This window comes from Oncorhynchus mykiss, chromosome 9 (assembly GCF_057628025.1).
Source record: "Oncorhynchus mykiss isolate SJ-2025 chromosome 9, ASM5762802v1, whole genome shotgun sequence".
NCBI classification, from domain to species: Eukaryota; Metazoa; Chordata; class Actinopteri; order Salmoniformes; family Salmonidae; genus Oncorhynchus; species Oncorhynchus mykiss.
Window position 1 is genome coordinate 32156261 of NC_143030.1, and position 10216 is coordinate 32166476.

Genomic DNA, 10216 nt, shown 5'->3' on the forward strand with positions numbered 1-10216 from the left:
CGGCCACCCTGGCGTTCGGGGTACGCTTGCTTCCATTCGCCAGCGTTTTTGGTGGCCCACCCGGGAGCATGACACGCGTCACTTCGTGGCTGCTTGTTCGGTCTGCGCGCAGACTAAGTCCGGTAACTCCCCTCCTGCCGGCCGTCTCAGGCCGCTTCCCATTCCCTCTCGACCGTGGTCTCACATCGCCTTAGATTTTGTCACCGGACTGCCTTCGTCAGCGGGGAAGACTGTTATTCTTACGGTTGTCGACAGGTTCTCTAAGGCGGCTCATTTTATTCCCCTTGCTAAGCTTCCTTCTGCTAAAGAGACGGCACAAATCATCATCGAGAATGTTTTCAGAATTCATGGCCTTCCGTCAGACGTCGTTTCGGACAGAGGTCCGCAATTCACGTCTCAATTTTGGAGGGAGTTTTGCCGTTTGATTGGGGCTTCCGTCAGTCTCTCTTCCGGCTTTCACCCCCAGTCTAACGGTCAAGCAGAACGGGCCAATCAGACTATTGGTCGCATCTTACGCAGTCTTTCTTTTCGCAACCCTGCGTCTTGGTCAGAACAGCTCCCCTGGGCAGAATACGCCCACAACTCGCTTCCTTCGTCTGCGACCGGGCTATCTCCTTTTCAGAGTAGCCTCGGGTACCAGCCTCCGCTGTTCTCATCTCAGTTCGCCGAGTCCAGCGTTCCCTCCGCTCAGGCTTTTGTCCAACGTTGCGAGCGCACCTGGAAGAGGGTCAGGTCTGCACTTTGCCGTTATAGGGCGCAGACTGTGAGGGCTGCTAATAAGCGTAGAACTAAGAGTCCTAGATATTGTCGCGGTCAGAGAGTTTGGCTCTCCACTCAGAACCTTCCCCTTAAGACCGCTTCTCGCAAGTTGACCCCGCGGTTCATTGGTCCGTTCCGTATTTCTCGGATCATTAATCCTGTCGCAGTGCGACTTCTTCTTCCGCGATATCTTCGTCGCGTCCACCCGGTCTTCCATGTCTCCTGTATCAAGCCCGTTCTTCGCGCCCCCACTCGTCTTCCCCCCCCCCCCATCCTTGTCGAGGGCGCACCCATCTACAGGGTCCGTAGGATTTTGGACATGCGTCCTCGGGGCCGTGGTCATCAGTACCTAGTAGATTGGGAGGGGTACGGTCCTGAGGAGAGGAGTTGGGTTCCCTCTCGGGACGTGCTGGACCGTGCGCTGATCGAGGATTTCCTCCGTTGCCGCCAGGTTTCCTCCTCGAGTGCGCCAGGAGGCGCTCGGTGAGTGGGGGGGTACTGTCATGTATTGTCATGTTGTGTCTTGTTTCTGTCCTTTCCCTTCACCCTGTCTCCCTCTGCTGGTTGTTATTAGGTTACCTTTTCTCCCCCTCTTTCCCCCAGCTGTTCCTTGTCTCCTCCTAACTACCTCGTCACCCCTTTTCCCACCTGTTCCCTTTTTCCCTCTGATTAGTCCTCTATATCTCTCTCTGTTTTTGTTTCTGTCTTTGTCGGATTCTTGTTTGTGTTATTCATGCCTGAACCAGACTATCGTCATGTTTGCTGCAACCTTGTCCTGTCCTGTCGGAATCTGCCGGTCCATCTGAGCCTACGTTTGTTTTGTTATTAAAGAAGCTCTGTTTACGTTAATTCGCTTTTGGGTCCTCATTCACGCACCGTAACAGTTGCATCCAAAGAACACCATACTTACTGTGAAGCTTGTGAAGAATTACTGTTTTCCACCATAATTTGCAAATTAATTATGCTTTGGGGCTGTGTTTCTGCAAAGGGACCAGGGCGACTGATCCGTGTAAAGGAAAGAATGAATGGGGCCATGTATCATGAGATTTTGAGTGAAAACCTCTTTCCATCAGCAAGGGCATTGAAGATGAAACGTGGCTGGGTCTTTCAGCATGACAATGATCCCAAACACACCGCCCGGGCAACGAAGGAGTGGCTTTGTAAGAAGCATTTCAAGGTCCTGGAGTGGCCTAGCTAGTCTCAAGTTCTCAACCCCATAGAAAATCTTTGGAGGGAGTTGAAAGTCTGTGTTGCCCAGCAACAGCCCCAAAACATCACTGCTCTAGAGGAGATCTGCATGGAGGAATGGGCCAAAATACTAGCAACAGTGTGTGAAAACCTTGTGAACAAAGGGTATATAACAAAGTATTGAGATAAACTTTTGTTATTGACCAAATACTTATTTTCCACCATAATTCGCAAATTAATTAATAAAAAATCATACAATGTGATTTTCTGGATTTTTTTTCTCATTTTATCTGTCATAGTTGAAGAGTACCTATGATGAAAATTACAGGCCTCTCTCATCTTTTTAAGTGGGAGAACTTGCACAATTGGTGGCTGACTAAATACTTTTTTGCCCCACTGTATGTACTTTTATCCCAGCATGTCTTCAGATTCTCCGTTCTCCCTGTTTTTTGTTTGTTTTTTTTGCTTGGAAAAGTTGATACTGGAAACTTATCCGAAGAAAATGTGTAACCAAACATTTACAGTGGGTAAGAAATGCAGTCAATTAATTGTACGTCTGGTTACCCTCCCACAATGTCAAATAAATATGATTTATTACAAAATTAAAGGGTATACTAGGCAACTTTCATAAAGTCTGGATGCCTTATATGGAAAACAGTACAACAAAGGGAGTCAGTATTGAAAACTTGCCAAGTCAGGGGAGATAACTATTCAGGCCATGCCTAGCTGCTGGGCTGCTCAGTCCTGGCCCTTGGGGTCTGCCGTCCTGTGGGTTGTCACTGTTGGTTTAGGGCGCTGCAGAGTGGTGGACCCCTAGGGACAGGACGGGGCGACCCAGCTATATTATGTGCAAGTAAAATAAACTTTCACTTTGGAATTTAAAAAAATAAAGGTGGGAACTGGGAAAGAAATAGTGTTGGGAGAGAGTTGAGTTATTGACTAGACCGGTGGGGGTCGGGCGTGCAGGCTGAAATTTGATATAGAGGATGTCTTAAAGACAATCAAAAGTATTTGTACTTCAAGTTGTTAATGTGTTAGGCTATTGGTTAAAGGTGCAACACAATATTTACTATTGAATTACCTTTGATCTAGTTCATTCTTATTAACCACTTAAACATTTAATAATGATCTTGATTACCTAGCTTGATGACTGGGCATTTTTGCTGAATTTTTGTTCAAAGACGGCATATTGGATTATGTAAAAATGCAGGAAATACTTTAGATGGCGAAAAAAATTCTGAGTGGGGACACAGACCCCTCCCCCCCGCCAAGTTAAAACTTCTAAAACCAACGTGGTGCCCCTGCATTAGGCCATGTTTAGTTAACTAAATTGGAAGTTACCAAAGCTCTATCACAATTGCCGATCAGTTACATTGACGTAACAGTCAGATTAGGCTACTGGTTAAAATAATATATAGAAAAACACTGGCTGTTGTTGACAACCATATTCGGTTCATATGCATATCATTATGTAGCCTAGTGGTTAGAGTGTTGGTACTAGTAACCGAATGGTTGCAAGATCAAATCCTTGAGTTGACAAGGTAAAAATATGTCATTCTGCCCCTGAACAAGGCAGTTAACCCACTGTTCATAGGCTGTCATTGAAAATTAGAATTTGTTCTTAACTGACTTGCCTAGTTAAATAATGGTTAAAAAAAAATCAAAATATTATTAAATTCAGTGATTGAAATTACGACCCCATCCTCAGTCTATTGGGAAACACAAGCACTTTTTACCTTGAAATCGCCAAACTATTCAATGTTGAATAAATTCGTATTACTTTGTTAGTTACAGCGAGCAAAGACAACCATCAATCATAGTTAATGAGTTTTAGTGTGATTCCGCCCTTGCCACACATACCACAGGTGTCGTAAACCATCACTCAGAACCACATCAATACATATTTCTTTTTTTTGTACACACAATCATTTTTTATAAAAACGTACACATTTCATAAACAAGCATTGTCAATTCACAAATACCAATTCATCCGTTTCAAAATAGTCAATATAGTGAACATATCAAAACAAACCAACAACTCAATGAGTCAGTCTTTGGTCCATTAAACATCACCACTGAATATTCAAACTTTCTGGAGGCTTGCTGGTCCTCTCAGACCTGCGCAGGATCTAAGGCACTGTGTCCGAAGCAGCTGTCCTACTCCCAGTACCTTCTGTCACATCCCTACTTACATTCCTACTCGTTTATTTTCCTGTGTGTCCTGAGCGTCCTCAAACATCTCCTGTGTTCTCAAAAGGCTTTGTCTATTCCACCGATACGCAGCCCCATCTTCTGTCCTGACTGTATATGACCGAGGCGCAACCTCCTCCAATAACAGTAGCCTTTCTATCCCATGAATCCAGACCCCGGATTCAAACCACATCCTGAGCTGCCAACCGTAACACTCTAGCAGTTTTGTTATAGTAGAGTTTGTCTTGCCTTCAGCTGCAGGGCCCTGTCCTTCACAGCCAATGGATCATTCAGGAAGAAGCTAGGCAACCTAGAACGCAACTTGCTTCCCAAAAAGACACAGGTGACCGCCCACATTCCAAGGGCGCTGCTCTGTAAGACATTAAAGCCAAGTATTGAGCACCGCGTGCTGCATCTTTTTAAAGCGTGTTCACGATTTGCACACCTTTTTCAGCCTTTCCACTACTTTTAGGATATGGCAGACTAGAGGTTATATATCAGAACTCGTAATGCTCTGCAATCATCTTGAACTCACTGCAAGCAAACTGAGGTGCATTATCAGAAACCACCACTAGAGGAATCCCATGCAGAGCAAAAAAATATTTCAAGTGCAAAATGACAGCTATTGTGTTGTACAAGAGTGCAATTTCAGGGTAATCTGACAAGTGGTCGATAGTCAAATAGTTCTTAACACTGCAGTGAATCAAGTAATTTCCAACCTTCTCCCAGGCTGTGGGTACCTCTCCCATAACCATGGGCACCTTGGACTGTCTATAATGAAATGGGGGATGTGTCACAATTTCCCACCATTTGCTCAATGTCAGAATTTATATTTGTCCAATAAAGGGACTCTTACATTTCTCTTACATTTCTCAGCTCCCAGATGTCCTTCATGCACTCTCAGTAGCATCTCCTGACGCATTGAAGTAGGTATCAAATTCTATCAGTCACATGCGACGAATACAACAGGTGTAGGTAGACCTTACAGATGCTTACTGACGAGCCCCTAACCAACAATGCAATTAAAAAAAATTCAGATAAGAATAAGAGATAAAAGTAACAAGTAATTGAAGCAGCAGTGAAATGACAATAGCAAGACTATATACAGGGAGGTACCGATACAGGGTCAATGTGCGGGGGCACCGGTTATTTGAGGTAGTATGTACATGTATGGAGAGTTTTTAAAGTCACTATACATAGATGACAGAGAGTAGCAGTGGTGTAAAGAGGGGGTGGGGGGGCACTGCAAATAGTCAAATGGTAACCATTTGACTAGATGTTCAGGAGTCATGGCTTGAGGGTAGAAGCTGTTTAGAAGCCTATTGGACCACCATTCTGTTCTTCAACAGCACACCGTCGACCACCGACAGCTCTGCACTTAGTGGGAAGTACTGCTTACAAGAACCTTTTTGCCAGTCATTTTCCAGATTATGGATCACCTTGCAAAGAATGCGTCTCTTCCCGCTATTCTCCTTAGTTGCTGCTCAGAAACAGGAAGTGACTCCATGACCATATCCACATGCAAGGCAATGTGGATGAGATGGGAGAAATGAAAGGATGTGAAGACCCTCAGACCTGGGAAGAAGGAGATGATAGGTGACCAGGTTGATGAAACTCAGGATCTGGAATGGTCCTATGTAGCAAGCTTCCGCGAGTCCAAACTTCCGTGAGTCCACTCCAGTTTAGTGGTCTGTTGTGTGATGCCCATTTAAAAAAATATATTGTACACTGCCAATGATAAAGACTTTTAAAAGACAAATAAGTGCATGTGACATGAGACAGTTTCTCTTGTAAAAATATATGAATCAGAGTATCAACTTTGTTGTCTTTATTTACAATGTGTCACATTCAGTCAATACAAACTGAAATCCATGGGCATACAAAATATTAAATTCAATAGGCCTACACATACTTATAAAGAACAGACAAGTAAACAAAAACTAAATCAGGAAGCCAGAATGGTTACTGAAGCAATTGTCAGGAAGTCAGCATGTAAGCTGAACCATCTTTTTTGGTAGCATCGAACGTGGGTGGCAGAATCATGGTCACAGGGATGGATGTGGGCAGCCTACATTGGGCCAATATTTTTGCCCGCATTAGCCCACATCGAGCCAATTTTGGCATGTTTACTGGGAAAAGATGGAGTTATTTCAGGCCGAGTGAAGGATACCTACTACACATGGGCTGCCCACACTGGGCAAATGCCTTGGGCGCCAACGTGGAGCAGATGATCAAAGGCATATTAGCCCAATGTTGGCAGCTTACATGGGGCCAATATTTTAGCCCGCATTAAGCTAAATAAAACACGCTGAGGTAAATAAGTACAGTAGCTAGCAATGTAAAAAAACCAGCTTGTACAATGTATTCCTATTTAACAACATTTTCTTATATAAAGACAAATATATAGTAAAGAAAGTGTTCTCTTTCCAATCTTTTCGGTCTTCTGAAGCAGTAGGTAGTCAGCTGGTAGTCACAGTCAAAAACACCATCCCTGAGGAGCGATTCTGATGTAATACGTTTGTGTGGACTGTGCGAGTGCTTATGAGGTGAAAAAGAACTAGAACTGCCTGCGTTCTCTGCGACCGCCAAGAGGTAAAATAGAGCAGAGCAACCCAGCATAGCAACGGATGCTTTGATTCATTACTTAGGCCGGTCAGAATTTTGCAAGTTCTAGGAACAGCCCCATCAACGAAAGCTGGAACTCGTCGAATCCCATTGTGACGCAGGGAGGTGGACACTTTTTGGCAGGGGGACACTATTTGGCATGACAGGCCCACTTCTTGCCAATGTGGGCATGTTCGCTGGGTTCAGTTGTCACGTCCTGACCTTAGTTCCTTTTTTATGTCTCTATTTTAGTTTGGTCAGGGCGTGAGTTGGGGTGGGCATTCTATGTTTTGGTTCTGTGTGTTATATTTCTAGGTGTTTGGCCTGGTATGGTTCCCAATCAGAGGCAGCTGTCAATCGTTGTCTCTGATTGAGAACCATACTTAGGCAGCCTGTTTTCCCACTATGGGTTGTGGGTAGTTGTTTTCCGTTTCAGTGTTTGCACCATATGGGACTATTTCGGTTTTCATTTATTCTCTTGTTCTTTTGTATTTAGTGTTCAGTTAATTAAAGGAAATATGAACACGTACCACGCTGCGCTTTGGTCTACTCCTTCTTCCTCAGACGAACATCGTTACAACCGTCATTTAGTGCAGGTGGGGCACTATATCTACCGACGCTTTGATTGGAATGATCATGTCTACATCATACTTTCAAAATCTTACTTAGCAAGCTAGACAAGCAGTCATCATCAAGAATCAAGTCAACAATCTACTGGCAAACCCTTTTCAATCCTTGTCATATGAAGAGAAATTATAGATAAAAAGAAAGGTTGAATACATTGGCCATGCTGTCAATCCAGCATGACTTCTGCAGCGTTCAAAACAACTGAAAACTCAGAATTGGGAAATCTCAGACTTCAGTGAGTTCAAGACAACTAGGAACTCCACCGACTGGCAAGGTAGCCTTGTGGTTAGAGCATTGGGCCAGTAACCGAAAGGTAGCAGGCTTGAATCCCTGAGCTGACAAGGTAAACATCTGTCATTCTGCCCCTTAGCAAGGCAGTTAACTCAATGGGGGCTGTGGATGTTGATTTTGGCAGCCCCCCACACCTCTCTGATCCAGAGGTTGGGTTAAATGTGGAAGATGCATTCAGTTGTACAACTCACTAGGTATCCCCCTTTCCCTATTAAAGTGAGCACAACAAGGTGAGTCCAAAAATGTATTCTATGCTGCTGCATACATTATATAATATGCCAGGGAGTTATGTATACTGTAGATAAGAAAGTAATACTAAGTGTATGCTGTTAGTAGCCCATATGCCTCACCCTAATAATTTGGTCTCTTTTCCCCTCATAACTTAACCAACTGTTCTGACTTGGTGGTGCATATGTAGCCTATAGCCTGTTTTCGAGACATATCGTCATCGAATATTGTAAGAGATCTCATTGTCTGCTTATATGTCCCTCATATTTATTATACGGTTCTGACTTGGTGTACAGGGAGAATACTGTAAGAACGGATCATTTTCAGAATTTTGACGCTGTACATTTCAAAAGTGCTGAACAAATAATTATATTGACCCTGTCCGTATTAGCTCACTCATTAATGTCTGAGTCGAAATTACGGATTGCCTCTTATCCGCTCATCGTTCCCTTATGCCATAGTTTGTACATCTAAATTGTCAGTAGAAACCACATTTGTTTAAGCAAGTCAGCCATATCAGCTATGGTTTTGTTTAAAAGCAGTAAATGAGGCTGAATGAACTCTTTGCTGCCAGACAAGGCTCTGCTGATAGCCAGGTGTAGCGGTGGTAAGTATTCACTCCATAGTGCTGAAAATAAGGCTCTGCTGTTGGGAAAGCTTTATGTCTGCCCTAACAGTTTGTGGGCACCGTTTGTTACCGTTTTAGGGCAATTAATGTATTGTTTAGGGTTGGGTTGTGTATTGGCTTTGCTGGCATGCATCTAAAAAATTTTATTTCTTCCCCCCCACCAAGATTTAGGCTACATGCTAAAATCGCCACTGGCTGCGTACACAGTACATCTTAATTATGTTCAAAGACCTGTGACAGGACACCATCCTGGGATCATCAAACGACAACACAGAGTCAAGCTCCATCTCACAGGGCCTGTGTCAAGAAATTAGGAATCCGTAAAGGGACACACACCGCCGCTCGCCGATTCTGTCTGCTTCACTTTCTGCGCCGCTTTCTGCAAATGAATAATTTGGTGGTTATCAAACACTTATCAAAATATCTGCACAGGTGGCACAGCGAGGAGGGCTGGAAATCAATTGGCTCCGCCGCTTCAGATATGACCCCAAAAGAGAGTGAGAGAGATCAGAGAGAGAGAAATAAAATGGAGAGAGAGAAATAAATAAAAAGGGTAGATAGAAAGACTACTGTGCATGATCTGAGGCTGATTTGTTCCCTCAAATGTGGCACAAAACATGTGATGTTTCTTCTTCGTTCAGGTCCATCCCTATCGAGCTGTGGGATAAAAGTCATCATGCCTGTTTGACCCACTAGAGGCAGTTATAAACTGGGAACACAAGGCGACAAACTGCAATAATGCTGTGTTTGTAACCAAGTGGGAGGTGGGAATTTATACATATGACTGGGAAAAATCCACTTGAACAGCCCTCCAACTGTGGGAAACTTGTCTATCATCCAGAGCTCCCACATGCTGACTTCTGATGTACAATACAATGCCCCATCTTGACAGTCAGACGCACTCTGAAGGCCACTTCTCATTGCCATAAAATGACTCTGATTTTTGTGCTAACGTTTTGCATCCGACAAACAATACCTGCTGCAGAGATTTTTTACAACCGTTCTTCTGTTGTTGTTTTTTTAATTCTGAGCTACTCCTGTGAAGCAAAGGAAGGTCTTTGAGGTTTGTCAGTTAAGATGAACATTGCCTGGAGGAGTTTCAGACTAGTTGTATAAAATGTGTAATGGCAAGTCTCCATGGTTTGTTAACTGTAACGAGACATATGCAGTACCGTTAAGTATTTCACCCCTTTACGAATTTCTCTATTTTTGCATAATGGGACCCTTGCCGTCAAAAAAGTTCTACTTTTGACTCATCTGTCCATAGAAAATTCTTCCAAGAGTCTTGATGATCATCCAGATGCTACCAGGTGCTTTTTTTGTCAAACTTGAGCAAACTTTTTGAACAAGATGGGCCCCATCATGTCTGGCGAAAACCAAAACGCTGCATTCCACAGTGAGAATCTCATACCAACGTTCAAGCATGGTGGTGGTAGTGTGATGGTTTGGGGATGCTTTCCTGCCTCAGGACCTGGACAACTTGCCTTAATAGAAGGAACCATGAATTGTGCTCTGTGTCAGAGAATTCTACAGGATAATGTCAGGCCCATCCGTATGTGAGCTGAAGCTGAAGTGCAGCTGGGTCATGCAGCAAGACAATGATCCAAAACAGACAATACAAGTCTACATGAAAATGGCTAAAAACCTACATGTTTTAATATTTGGAATGGCCTAGTTAAAGTCCAGACCTAATCCCAATTA